We start from the raw sequence: 15,415 nt of genomic DNA on the forward strand, positions 1-15,415 counted from the left end.
AGAACTGACTCTGACAAGCACTGTGGCAATTGGACAATTAAAACAGACATTCGGATCGCAGGGAAGAAGAACAAACTGGGGAGGAGGGTGGAGAGAATGGTGCGGCAATGAAGGAGTGAAAGCCCAGAATCCCTGTGAATGTTCATTGAAACTAATAAAATTTAATAATAATAAAAAAAGTTAACAATAGTAGCCACCATCATATTTGCTTTTAAAACAAGAACATAACTGACTAAAAACATCCAGCTGGAGTTCTCTAGAGTTTCTAAACAAGATGTGGTGGTGGTGGTTCTTACTCACAATGAAACACTGCCTTGTCCTGCGCCGTCCTCACCCTCACTGCTGTGATAGAGTGCACTGTTCCAGACACTGTGTAAACCCATTTCATCGAGGGCTCGCCTCTGTTTTGTTCACTTTCTATAAAATAATATCGTTGTTGTTGTTAAGACCATCACGTCGCTTGTGACTCATAGCAACCCTATGTGCAACAGCTCTAAACCCTGCTCTATTCTATGCCAACCTCATCATCTCTGACACACCCACACCCATTACCCCAGTCATCAGTCCATCTCCTCCAGGGTCTTACTTTCTTGCACTGTCCCTCTGCTTTCCTAAGCATGATGTCTTCTCCAAGAACTGCTTCTTCCTTGTAACATGCCCAAAGTATATCAGATGAAGCTTCAGAATTCCCCTCTCCAAGGAGCAGCCTTGTTTCATCCTCTCCAGGACGAACCTGTTTGTTCTCCTGGCAGTCCATGGTATGTTCAATATTCTTCTCCAGCACCACAGCTCAGAGGCATCAATTCTCTATCATCCCTAGTCATTGTCCAGCTTTATAGCAAGTAATTGCGAAGACCACGGCCTGGGTCAGGCACACCTTAGTCTCCAGACTGGCATCTTCGCTCTTCAGTACTCTGGCGATGTCCCTGACAGTAGATTTTGCCATTGTAATTTGTCTTTTGATTTCCTGGCTGCTGGTACCAATAGTGTTGATTGTGGAGCCCAGCAAGCTGAAGCTGTTTACAACCTCAATCTCTTCACCGTCTATCATGATGTTGCCAAACAGACCAGTGGTGAGAATCTTTGTTTTCTTGATATTGAGCTTCAATCCATATTGAAGGCTGCAGTCCTTGACCTTCTCCAGCAAATGCCTCAGGTCCTCCTCAGTTTCAGCAAGCAAGGTTGTGTTATCTGCATAACACAGGTTGTTGATGAGTCTTCCTCCAATCCTGATGCTACAGTCTTCCTCATAAAGCCAGGCCTCTTGGATGATGTGTTCTGCATATAGATTGAAAAGGTACGTAGATAGGACACATCTGTGTTGTATACCCTTTCAAATTTTAAACCATGCAGTGTTTCCTTGCTTCTGTTTTGATGACTGCCTCCTGGTCCAAGTATAGATTCACATAAGCACAATCAAGTGTTCTGGGATTCCCATTCTTCTCATAGTTAGCCACAGTTTGTTGTGATCCACACAGTTAAATGCTTTGCATAGTCGATGAAATACAGGTTGTTGTTGTTGTTGTTGTTGTTGTTAAGGGCCATCAAGTCATAGACAACTCATAATGACACTATGAACGAAAGACCTGAACACTTGTATAACTTTCACTGTTTCTCCAAGTTATAAGGTTTCTAGAGGCAAGCGATTTCGAAAGTGGATGCCACCCCACTTCCAAGCTTGTTTAATCAGGAGCTCCACCAAAAATTGTCCACCATGGATAACCATTATCACATTTGACACATCAGCGTCACAGTGTTCAGCATCCCAGCAACCATGAGTTAGATCTGTACAGGAAATGGACAAACCAGGGCTATGCCACTTTAGAAGAACATTTGACCAAAAACAATTAAAACCAGGCCTGAGGGCCACAGACTAAAATCACCCACCTTTGGTAGCATAACTTTCTATCCAACGGGCCCACAGAGCTCTCTCGTTGTTGTTGTTGTTAAATGCTGTCAAGTCGTGGGCGACCCTGGGAACGAAAGCCCTGAACAATTGTACAACTTTCATCGTTTCTCCTAGTTCATAGGGTTTCCAGATCCCTAAGATAAAATTTAGAGTTATGGATTCTACAGGCATGCAGAGGAAGATGAGTTTGGTTGATCAGTAAGCTCAGGAAACTTCATGAAGAGGAGTGCACAGAGAGCAACACTTAAGGAATGAGTAAAGGCTGACCAGGCAGATGGTGATAATAAGTGTGTTCCAGATCCCCAAGGATGATCTCAGCATGAGCTAAAGATGACAATTCCTTTGGTTAACCATTGAGTTCACTATGATTTATGACAAGCCCTAGGAATAACAGGATGAAATGTTGCCCATTTCTGTGCCATCTTTATAATCATTTGTCTGCTCAAGTTCATGGCTGTGATCACTCTGTACTTTACATGCTTCCAACACAGGGGTCTCATCATCTATTACTTTTCCAGACAATATTCTGCTGGTATCAGTGGGGTGTTCACTGGCTGATTTTTCAGAAGTACAACATCAAGTCTTTCTTCCTAGTCTTTTTTTTTACATTTTTCTTTTTTTAAATTTATTATTAATTTCAATGAAAATGTACAAAGACTTTGGATTTCCATTTATTTATTGTTGCACTTTTCTCCCCTCCCAAACCTCTCTCCCTTCCTACTCTTCTTAGTGTGGAAGTCTCTGTCCATATGAGTGATACTGCTGGCATTTGAAATACCAGAGGAATAACTTTCAGAATCAAGATAATGCACAAACCACAACAGTATGTGTGATTAACTATGACCATGGGTTCATGTGTATCAGAGATGATGAGGATGGCACAGGATAGGGCAGTGTTCAGATCTATTGTTCAGAGGGTCACTGTGAATCATAGTTGACTCAACAGCACAGAACAAGTTAGGTTTTTAGAGCAAAAGCAAGAGCCTTAGTGAGACAACATTTAAATATTCAGCTGCTGACTAAAAGGTTAGTGGTTTAAAACCACCTAGTAGTTCAATGAGAGAAAGATCTGGTCATCTGCTCTCATTACAGCCAAGAAAACTCTTGAGGCAGTTCTTCTGTCCCATGAGGTCACTATCATTCAGAATGAACTTGGAAGCACCCAGCAACCACCCATTTTCTACAGCAGCTGTAAGTTTAAAGAAAAAATGTGTATAAAGCACAGAGAGTTTTCATGTGTCCCTCCTCCTAGCTCCATACTAACGCTATATTTTAAGTGACTTTCATTGGACTATTGACTGCAAGTTTGGCAGCTGAAACCCACCAGTCACTCTGCAGGAGAAAGATAAAGCAGGGGTTTCCATAAAGTTTGGCAACCTGGGGAACCCTATGGGGAAGGTCTACCCTGTCTGTTAGAGACACTTATGTGGGAGAAAGATGGGCAATCTCCTTCTGTGGGATTGACAGCTCAAAAACCCAGTGGAGGATCAGTTATAATAAGTTGTTCCGACTTGATGACAGTGATCTTTTGAGATGTGTGGGAATCAACAACAAGAGGATTTTTGTTTGGGTTTGTTTTTGGTGTGTTTTGGTTCCCCCCCCCCCCGTTTGCAAAGCTGGACACTGTTGTTACAGACGAAAACCTTTATTTTCCTAAGCTCTTTAGTACTAGCATAACACTACTTGATTTATGTGGCCTTAGATGAATAAGTCACTTCACTTTTTACCCTATTTAGAGGAGATTGAAACTGTCAACAGCTTTATCTTGCTTGGATCTACAATTAACACCCTTGGTGCCTGCAGTCAGGAAACACGGAAACACAGTCATTGCACTGCGAAAATCTGCAGTTAGAGACCTCACCAAATTATTGAGGAATAATGATGGCAGTTTAGGACTAAGAAGCATCTGATTCAGGTCATAGTCTTTCCAATTACTTACTAAGCATCTGAGAGCTGGACAATGAATAAGGATAATGGAAAAAGAATTGGTGCCTTTGAGCTGTGGTGTTGGAGAAGAGCACTGAACATTCCATGGACAGCCAGAACAAATGGTCATGTCTTGGCGGGGTTGCAGTTGGAGTGCTCTTTGGAGGCAAGAATGATGAGGCTTTGCCTCACATACTTTGGGCATGTTGCTAGGAGGGGCTATATTCCTTGGAGAAGGACACAATACTGGAAAGGGTGGAGGATCAGCGAAGGAGAGGAAGAGCCTCAACCAGGTGAATCGACACGGTGACTGCTGCAAAAGGCTCTTGTGTATCAGGAAGTGTGAGGATAGAACAGGGTTCAGATCTTTTGTTTATAGGGTAGCTGTGAGCACCTACCAACAACAATAACAACCATATTTATAAGACATAAGTTATTGAAATTTCTATCAACAAATCTTGTTTTAAGAACTTGTTCGTTGTAATTGACACTTGTCTAAATCCTGAAATCACATCATTTCTGCACTTTCCCCCTTCACCATTTATAAGGTGGGAGAATATTTTTTTTAATTTATTATTAATTTCAATGAAAATTTACAGAGACTTTGGATTTCCATTCATTCATTGTTGCACTTTTGTCCCCTCACAACCCTCCCCCTTAGTACACTACCCGCTTGGAAAAGTAAAATAAAAATCCTTTCATTGTTTTACAAACCCTCCCCCAGGTCCACTCCACTATGCAGCCTTCTCTCTGGACTCCTGTCATGACAAAAATACCTAATCACATATCCTTTTTAAATAGTTTTCTCCCTCATCTGTTTCAATGAATTATACATTATTGAACCTATCTTTCTCAGTCTCCCCCCAACCCCATGGCCAGTTCTGTTTTACAACAGTAGCACCATGCAGTATTTTTCCTTTTGTGACTGAGATACTTCACTTAGCATAATGTCCTCCAGGGTCACCCATTTTGAATAATATTGCATGAGTTCCTTGTTTTTCAGTGCAGTGTAGTATTCCATTGTGTAAATGTACCACAGCTTCTCTATCCATTCGTTTGTTGATGGACACTTAGGTTGTTTCCAACTCCTTGCTACTGTGAACAAAGCCACTATAAACATGGGTGTGCATATATCTGCTTGGATGTCAGTTATGGTCTCTTTGTGGTATATTCCCAGTAGTGGGATTGCTGGGTCAAATGGTATCTCTATTTGCAACTTTTTGAGAAAGTGCCATACCGCCTTCCACAGTGGTTGCACCATAGAGTGGGAGAATATTTTAAGTACAAAGAATAACTAGGCAAAGATAATAGCAAGCTACAACAGGAATTACCCAAGGCACAACAAGTTGTTGTTATTCAGCTAGAACAATGGAAGAAGGAGAGTCAGGAACAGGAGGAGGAAATGAATGCGTGGCTAGTTGAATCCAAAAACAATTGTGTCCTTTGCCATGAGACCAGAGGGACTAGATGGTGCCCAGCTACTATTCAACATTTTTATCTAAGAATTTTTGGAAGACGTCTGGTAAAAAAAAAAAAATTAAATTAAATTTTAAAAAAATCCAGAAACTTCAAAAGGGAATATAAAGTGTCACAGAAATCTAGACTTCCTGGATTGAATATGGGTGAATCACTGAAATGTGTCTTGAAATAACCAGTAAAGAATGCCTGCCTTAAGCACTGGGCTTTTTAAAAGAACTATCTATGTGGGGCCAAAATGACGTCAGAAACTCATCTTGAGGGGCAGTGAGGTTATGTGAATGGTGGAGGAACAATTTGGAAAGAAAGAATGAGACTAATTGTACTATTAGTTGAGAAAATGGCATCAATGCCATTGACTTTTACATGTAGACACTGTTAAATCAATAGGTTTTGCTGTATATATTTTCAGCAGTAACAACATCACAAAGTAAGCTGCAGCTAACTAGAAGGCTACAGAAGATATGCCCTGAACATCACCTTTACCTAATAATTCTTCCGCATTCCAGAGTTCAATCAGATTTGGTGGAATGATTGAACGGGCACATATAGGTCTCAAAATAGAAGCAGAAGAACCTCTAGTGGGTTTTGGAAGTGACATGTCAACTCTGCTGTTCTTGCATTTGAGTCTTGAGTAGGATCTGGACACAGGTGACAGCCAGTTCTCAGCTTTATTGGAAGATGATGAAGAAGCATCTCTTCACACCTGTGGAATACTGCCGAGCAGAGCCCTTCCCTCAAAGACTAGCTCAATGGTAGCAGTGGATTTGAGTGAGATTCTGTCTTAGTTATCCAATGCCACTACAACAGAGATACTACATGTGGGTGACTTCAACAGAGAGAAATTAATACTTTTACCATTTAAGAGGCTAGAAATCCAAATGTAAGTGCCAGTTCTAATAGAAGCACACACCCCCTGCTTGGTAAATTCTGTTAGAAGGTCCTTGTTTCTATTGGTACCTATAAGCCAGGTGCTCCCTGGAGTTCTCCATATGTCTTAGTCTTCCTCTGTGTTAAGGAGATTTTTAGCTCTGAGACTTGAGCCCAGAAGGAGGAACTCCACTCTTGGCTAGTCTTTCTTATGATGCTGAGGCCCCTTATCTCTGCTTACTTTCCTCTTCTTTTCACTCTTGTGAGCTAAAAGATGTTCTGGTCACACCCTAGGGAAACCCCTCTTGAATCAGATCAGGGCTAAGATGAGATTAAAGGCTGTTACATCCCTCTTTCAACTATGTGGTTTATCAGATCATGGAGGATCATTACACAGCTTCCCCATTAAATCATGACATACATAGCTTTTGGGAGAAACGTAATTCAACTTGTGAAAGATACTAAACGAAAGATGACTAAATGGTCTTTACCACAAAGATATCCTTTCAATGTTAAGATCAAAGTCAAAGTCTTTGTTTCATTAAAATACTTGATGGTCTGATCACAATAGCTAAAAAGTGGATACACAAACATCCTTCAAGAGATGAGTGGATACATTGAGGAGCTACAGAGGACACAGATTAGGGGCTGTGGTGCCTTTAAGACCCCGGAGTGTGGAATCCTGTGTGTCCAGTGAGTGGAAGGACAGCAGACCAGACGTGATCCTGTCCAACATTGAGATGACCAAGAAGAGTCTGCCAGAATCTGTGCGCTGGCAAACTGGACATTATCATGAAGCTAGTGGGTGGATCTGTTCTTTTCTGGGTAATCTTCATCCGGGGATACATCACCAGCCTGCACAAGTACAAGCACAAATAGATGTGTGCAGGGCTAGTGGCATGTTAAACAAAATAAAAATTTATTTCTGTGGTTGGCAAAAAAGAGAGATGAATGGATAAGTAGCAATACTAACAATGAAGTATTGTTCCATTACAAATAAAGTCCTAATACATGCTACAGCATATATGGACCTTGAAAACATAATGCAGAGTGAAATAAGCCCAACACTAAAGAACAAATATGGTATGATCCTATTTAGAAGAAAGAACCAGAATAGGTAAATATGTAAAAGATCACAGTTCACGAGTAGCTGACTGGGGCAAGTGGGGGCAGGGGGAATACTGCTTAGATAATTGTGATTTAATAGTGACAGAAAATTAATAGTGACAGAATTATTAGTGACAGAAAATTCAATCAAATACTACACTACCATCAAGCCTATTCTGACTCTTAGCCATGCTCCATTAGGGTTCTGAATCTGTAAACCTTGATGGAAGAAGGCTGTTCATTTTTCGTTTGGAACCGCTGGGGTGTCTGAACTGAGGAAACCATTTGGCCTTTGGTTCTCAGCACCACACACTACTGACTATATCACCAGAACTCATACAATGAAACATCAGGATAATGGTGATGGGTGCAGAGTTTGACAAATGGAGTTAATGATACTAAATTATGTGTGCAAATTGTGGAGAAGGACTTCATACTTGGTAAAGCAGAGCATCATTGGCAAAGACGCTCGATGAGGTGAATCAGCTCAAGCATAAGAACAATTGTGATGATGGCGGCATTTCATCCTGCTACAAACAGGGTTACTATACATCAGAACCAACTCAACGCCACCTGTAGGATAGTGGGGCTGTGGCTAAAAATTTGCCTTCCCTAAATAATTGTCTTGAATCTCATTCAGCTGCCTCAATTCTCCCTGTGCTGCAAAGATGTTAGTCCACCTACATCATCAGCAACTGTGGGAGTCTCAGGAAAATAGGATGAGCTAGTCCTTCCACAAGGGGATTGCCTAGTTTTGCCATTCAGTTGAGCAGATTCAGAGGCAGAAAGTGGGTATCTCACCAGCAGGAAAGAAGAGGAAGCAGAGAGGGCAGCATGCATCCTGTGAGGCCAGGGATTGGATCTTGCTGTTAACGGAGAAACTCTCTAAACCGAGGAAGTGTGTCCTGCCATTATCATGAATTACAGCCTGTTAGAGACTGTATTTGAGCAGACTAGTGATTTCCCTAATTAAGCCCATAGCCGTAATATGGTTCTGTGAAGTCTGCATTATCATTGCAATGTATTTTAAACCAAGTAAGTGTAGTAGCGTGGGATGACATGCCTAAGCTCATGGAGATTGGTTTTGTTTTGTGGATACTGTTGATGAGGAAGTTCCTCCTTGTGAAGTTAGTGGACTTGGTTATCCCCATGTTGTTCGTGCTCTAATTACACACCTAACAACAATAAAGGACTGCAGCCTCCAATATGGATTGAGGCTCTATGTCAAGAAGACAAAGATTCTCACCACTGGACCAATTGGCAGCATCAGGATGGATGGTGAAGAGATTGAGATTGTACACAGCTTTAGTTTGCTTGGCTCCATAGTCAACAGTCTTGGTACCAGCAGCCAGGAAATTAAAAGGTGCATTGCCATGGGAAAGTCTGCTGTTAGCGACCTCTCCAAAGTGCTGAAGAGCAAAGCAATGGTGTCTCTTTGGAGACTAAGGTGCGTCTGATATAGGCCATGGTCTTCACAATCACCTGTTATGCATCAGAGAGTTGGACAATGACCAAGGAGGATCGAAGGAGAATTGATGCCTTTGAGCTGTGGTGCTGGAGAAGAGTATTGAGAATACCATGGACTGCTAGGAAAACAGATTTGTCCTGGAGAGGGTTAAACTGGGTGGCTCCTTGGAGGCAAGGATTCTGGGGCTCCATCTAACATACTTTGGACATGCAGTGAGAAGAGAACGGTCCTTAGAGAGGAACATCATGCTTGGGAGGGTGGAGGGACGGCGCAGGAGAGGAAGGCCCTCTATGAGGTGGATTGATTCAGTGACTGGCATAATTGGGATGGGAGTGTTGGAGACAGTGCGATTGGCACAGGACAGAGCGGAGTTTAGGGCTGTTGTACATAGGGTCGCTATGAGTCGCAAGCGACTCGACGGCACATAACAACAACAACAACAATCCTATAATTATACTATCAAGTTTTTATCTTTGTGGATTTTTTTTCCTTTCTCTTTATTAAACCAGATGATCTTCAACTGATCGAGTAGGTGAGGCAGTGGGTTTTTAGGGTTAGCACCAAACTTCCAATCTATAAGATTTGGTAGTAAGAGTTCAGAAGGGCAGGAGTTCTGATCTGTAAGCCCAAGTAAGTCGAGCATTACCTCTGAAGTCTGATTTAGCTGAGACTATACACGTTACTTCACCTCTTTGCCTATTTCCTTAGAGGAAGATCAGACATCTGGAGTAGACAATCTATGTGGTTCATTTGCACTCAATATTTTTATTCCTCCTCCACCAGTCAGTCATCTGAAAGACTTTTAAATTCATTAGGACCTTTTCTTATTCATATATTCCAGAAATAGTAGCTCCAATATTGTCCTCTTGTTTCTGAAATTGACTAGGATGCTATGATGGTTAATTTTATGTATCCAAGTGGCAAGGCCATGGGGCCCAGCAGTTTGGCCAAACACTATGCTGAGTGAGTTTCAAGATGGGAGCAAGAGTATTGTAATCACTTTGCATAATATAATGTAATATCACATAATCAATCCATTAGTTGTAATTTCTTTAGGTTACAGGGTATAACTTCCTAACTAGAAATTGATGCAGATGTGCTTAGTTTCCTTATACTTGCCTTTATTGCATATTGAACATTTATGATAACCCTGTATCAAGTAAGTCTGTGTCACATTTCAGTAATTCTCACAATGTTTCCTGCTTTTACATAATGTTGTTGCATACTACATACACTACAAGTGTAGCTGCTGTTGTTAAATACATTGAGTGTGAACTGACTCGTAGCTGATCTTCCAGGAGGTTCTTAGAAGCAGTAAATTGAACTGGAGGAAACTGCCCATCTTTCTCCTGTGGAGCAGCTGGTGAATTTGAACTGTGTGTGTGCCTTTAGGTTGGTAGCTACATATGTAAATGTGTTATGTGTATGTGAATGTGTATGAGTATGTGTATGTGTATAAGTATGTGTATGTGTATAAGTATGTGTATGTATATGAGTATGAGTATGTGTAGGTGAACGTGTATGAGTATGTGTATAAGTATGTTGTATGTGTATGTGAATGTGAATGTGTATGAGTATGTATATGTATACGTGTATGTATGCGTATGGAGTTGCCAACCTAAAACTGAATGTGTGTAAGTGTATGTGTACTCCTCATAGCTGACTCTCTAGTGGTTTTTCAGAGGTTATAAATCACACAGGACAAGACTGTTGATCTTTCTCCTGCAGAGCAGCTGGCACTTTTGAACGAGACATCTTTGGGTTGGTAGCACATCTCTTTGCCCCCTAGACCACTAGAGTTCCTGATTATATGTGTGTGTATAAGGGAGCTCTGGTGATGTAGTCCTTAGGGAGTTGCATTACTAACCCAAAAGCCACGCTTCCTTGATAGCTGGAATCCACCAATGAGCACTAACTCTGCATTCTGATTCAGCTGACACTGTACAAGTTTGTTCATCTCTTTGCCTATTTCCTTAGAAAAAGACAGACAATTTCTTCCTGTTCAACTTACAGTTTCAAAAGCCCAATGGCTATGAATGGGTTCCAACTTAGTAGCAATGAAGCCCAAAAGGTGGTGCCTCTCTGGCAGTTCAAATCCATCATGGCCCCTGGGAGAAAGATGGGCAATTTCCTTCAGTGCCATTTATAGACTCAGAAAACCCACTGAATAGTCAGCCATGAGTTGATTCTGACTCAATGACAATGAAAAAGAGAGTATGTGTGCATCTCAAGAGAGAGGTTGTATTTATTTATTTCACTAATTTTGTTTCTTTTGCAAACCCTAAGACAGATGCTTGCCGTCACTCCCGTTGCTTTCTAAAAACATAGTTTTTAAACTTTTGAACCATAAGCTGAAATTACCCCATGAAGTCATCTTTAAACTAAACAACAATTTAGCTCAATAAATAAAGAATGTTTGTGGAGCAATACACCCTGCTGAAGAATGTGTATTTGAGCCTGAGATCACAACAGTAACTGTAAAGACATATGAGTCTAAGTTAATGGTGGTGAAACCGTGAGGATGGATGGAGAGAATGGCAGTGACACAATGTGAGAAGTGGAACCCCGTCAATGAACCTGACCTGCCAAAGTTGCTGAATAGGTGTATATTTGTTGCGCATAGTATTACTAAAACAAAGTTGGTTTACTTTTTCTTTGTCTTCTAGAACCTCCTACCATGATCACTTTTAGACAAGTCAGCAGTGGTTGCCAAGTAGCATCTAATTCTTCTGGTCTCAGGGCTTGAACATTGATGTTCATGTGGTTCACTGGACCTTTGGACTAATGACCTTTGATTTTCTTCACTCCTCTTTGCTCTACACTGGAAGAGGCCAAGAGTCACACCTTAGATGGCCACTTACAGGCTTTGAAGACCCTAGTCACTCTTCATGTTCCAAGATCCAATACAGCATCATTTTCAAGTCTCTTTCAATACTGTCATTATAGGATCATTCCAAGGTTCTGTCCTCTTATCACAGTTTCATTTCCACTAATTCACAAATCCACCAATTGATCTGTGGGAGAAGGATGGGCAACCTCCCTCACCTCAACCTTGTTGGTATTTGTTGTCTCTGAAAACCCAATGGATAGTCAGTTATAAGTCACTTCCAACTCGATGGCACACACCACCACAATGAAGAGAGAAAAATATAACACAATTTGCTTCTGATTCTGTTTTCATAGCAGTCCCTTTAAAACAAGTATGTTTTCAGAATCACGCCTGCTCCCTTCAGTGATTGCTTTATTTCTCTTGCTGATTAGAAGAATTAACATTTGATCCACTTAGGGTTTATGTGAAAGCCACACAGACTCCCAAACATGACTGAAAACAAATTTCTGCTCACCCATGACATTCATTGTTCCTCCTTGTTTTTCTCACCTAGACTTAGATCCTCTCATTGATTTGGGGTGGATAATTTGTATTTTCAACTTCAAACTAGGAAAAAAATCCTTAATAAAATGTTTACACATATATCTAAATGCATGCATGTATGTACAAGGTCCCTGCATGGTGCAATGAGTTAATGCCATAAATTCCTAACCCAAACATTGGAGGTTGAAGGAAAGCCTAGCAATCTACTTTTGGGACCTTAGCCATTAAAAACCCTGTAGAGTTATGGTTTTACTCTGACACAGATGAAGTCGCTATGTTATTGTTGTTATTTGTCATCCAGTATGACTCATAGAGACCCTATGAACAACAGGCCTGACCTTTGTCCTATCCTGTGCCGTTCTCATCATCTGACACATTTGAGTCCATTGCTGCAGTCACTGTGTCAATCCATCTGGTCGAGGGTCTTCCTCTCTTTTGCTGACCCTCCATCTTTCCAGGCATGATGTGTTTTTCCAAGAACTGAATCTCCTGACCACACCCTAAATATGTGGCACCAACTTTCACCATCCCTGCCTCTTAGGAGGGCATTCTGGGTTTACTTTCTCAGATAGATTGACACAGTGACTGTAACAATGGATTCAAGCATATTAGAAGCCATGAGGAAGGTGTAGGATAGGGCAAGATTTACCTTTGTTATTCATAGGGTTGTTAGAAGTTGTAACTTACTTGAAGGCACATAACAACAACAAAGATTTGTGATTAAAATATGGAGACAAAATTTTATGTAAACAGTAAACTCTTATCTGATTACCTTTTATTTTTAGCAGGAAAAACACATTCCTGTTTGACTTGATGCTTTAAACACTGACATCTTTCTGTCTAAAATAACTTGCTTTATATCTAGAGATTAACTCCCCCCACATTGGTGGGTAAAGAGCCATGGTGGCATAGTAGGTTATACGTTGTACTGCTAACCAAAAGATCAGTGGTTCAAATCCACCAGCTGCTACTTCAGAGAAAGATGAGACATTCTAGTCCCATAAAAGTTTACAGCCTCAGAAATGCATGAGTTCACCATGAGGATCACCATGAGTTAAAACCAACTTAATAGCCATTCTCAAATTTCAGGAACAAGATGACCATCTTTTATATAACAATCATTCCAAAGATTTTTTTTTTTGCAAAAATCATAGAAACTGATCTGTCATCTAAAAGAATAAATTAGAAGCAGCTAATAAGTTTGTGCTTTTCAGAAAATAATTGGAACTTATGTTCTCAGCTGAGTTAGAACCTTATGAGCTATTATTTTATTCAATAGAAAAATATTCTGAAGCCACTTATTGCATGTCTTGTCTTCCAGTAGGGTTAGGCAAGCTTGGCAGCCAGACTTGCAGGATTTGTTCTTTTGGATCTGATCATGATTTGGAAGGCTACAGGTCTGGGTTTCTGCACTTCTCTGCTCTCTGGCTCAGGTGGGCTTGGAGTCCAGGGCCAGGGTGGGGCCCCCTTCTCCCTATGGTTTTGCGGCTGCTGGAGGACCGGACAGCAGGCTGGGAGGAGCCTGGACGAGTTACAGGAAGGAAAGGGATGGTCTTCCACTGACTTTGCCAGCAGACCTGCCCTATGGGTGTGTCTGGAGTCAGGGGAACTTCTGCCCAAGGAGGCTGAAGGATTACCAGAGAGTCACTCTTCCCCACTCACAGCGGAAATTGAATTTATACCGAACTTCCCAGTCCTGGCCCAGGCACTGCACACAACTCTGACACTTTATGTGTATGTACAAAATGGTCCTAAAGCCCCCACTGACATGTGCATGTTATTGTTAGGTGCCATGAGTAGAACTTTGCCTCACAGCAGTCCAGTGTTACAAAGTCACTCTGCTCCACAGAGTAGCCTAAGCTGCTGTCTTCACAGGAGCCTGTCAGTCACTGGGTCTTTCTTTCTGGGAGTTGCTGTGGGGTAGGGGAGAAAGGAATCCGTTTAAGCCATTAACTGTTGCAGACTTAGGATTCTTTATTACGTGTGTGTGTGTGTGTAAGGAGGCCTGGCAGTGTAATGGCTAAAGTGATCTGCTGCTAACCAGGAAGCTGGCAGTTCAAATCCACCTCAGGAGAAAGATGAGGCAGCCTGCTTCTGTAAAGATGAGGCAGCTTTGAAAATGCCAATACTTTTTCAAAAAGACTGTTATGTTGTTGTTATGTGACATCAAGTTGACTATGACTAATTAGAAGCCTATGAACAGTGGCTCTGAACCTTACCCTATTCTGAGCCAACCTCACCATCTCCAACACACCTGAAACCATTACCACAATCATTATGTCAATCCATCTAATCAAGGGTCTTCCTCTCTTTTTTTTATTTTATTATTTTTGTGTGAGTGTACCGTCAAATCAGATCTGACTGGTAAAGGAGGAGATTGTCCCTCCTTCCCCGGCAGAGCATCTGGTGGATTCGAACCATGCACCTCTGGGATTGTAGTTGCAGCTCCTTGCCACTAGGCCACCAGAGCTCCCCTGGGTCTTCCTCTCTTATGCTGACCTTCTACCCTTCCAAGCATGAGCCCTGCAAAGACTAGCCCCTCCTGACAACATACCCTAAGTATGTGAGATGGAGTTTCAAATCCTTTTTTCCAAGAAGCAATCTATCTATAGGTTTCATCTTATCCTGCACAGACATGTTTGTTCTTTTGGCACTCCGTGGTATATTCAACACTCTTCTCTAGCACCACAGCTCAAAGGCATAGATTTTTCTTCTGTCATCCTTAGTCATTGTCCAGCTCTCAGATGCACAGCAAGCAATGGAGAAGACCACGACTTGGATCAGGTGTACCTTAGTCTTTAGACTGGAATCATTGCTCTTCAGCACTCTGGAGAGATTGTTGACAGCAGATTTTTCCACTGCAACTCATCTTTTGATTTCCTGACTCCTTGTGCCAAGAGTGTTGTTTACAAATCTGAGCAAGATGAAATCATTAGCAACTTTATATATATGTACACATACACAAATATGCATATCTCCAAGAGCTCTGGTAGCCTAGTGGCAAAGAGTTGTGCTGCCAACTCAAAAGCAGGTAGTTCAAATCCCTCAGCTGCTAGGGTGAAGAAAGATGGCCAATCTCCTCCCATGTGATTTACAGCCTCTGAAAACTCACTGGATGGTCAGCTGAGCTGATTTTAACTCAAAAGCAATTAATGACAAAACAACCTTGGAAACCTCAGGGGGGCAATTTTACTCTGTCAAATGAGTCATTGAGTAAGAAGGAACTTAGCAGCTCTTAAAAACTATATATACAACATATATGTGATTAATAGGATGTATACATACA

This window comes from Elephantulus edwardii, unplaced genomic scaffold (genome assembly GCF_000299155.1).
Source record: "Elephantulus edwardii isolate Elephantulus edwardi_28Jun2011 unplaced genomic scaffold, EleEdw1.0 scaffold00134, whole genome shotgun sequence".
NCBI lineage: Eukaryota > Metazoa > Chordata > Mammalia > Macroscelidea > Macroscelididae > Elephantulus > Elephantulus edwardii.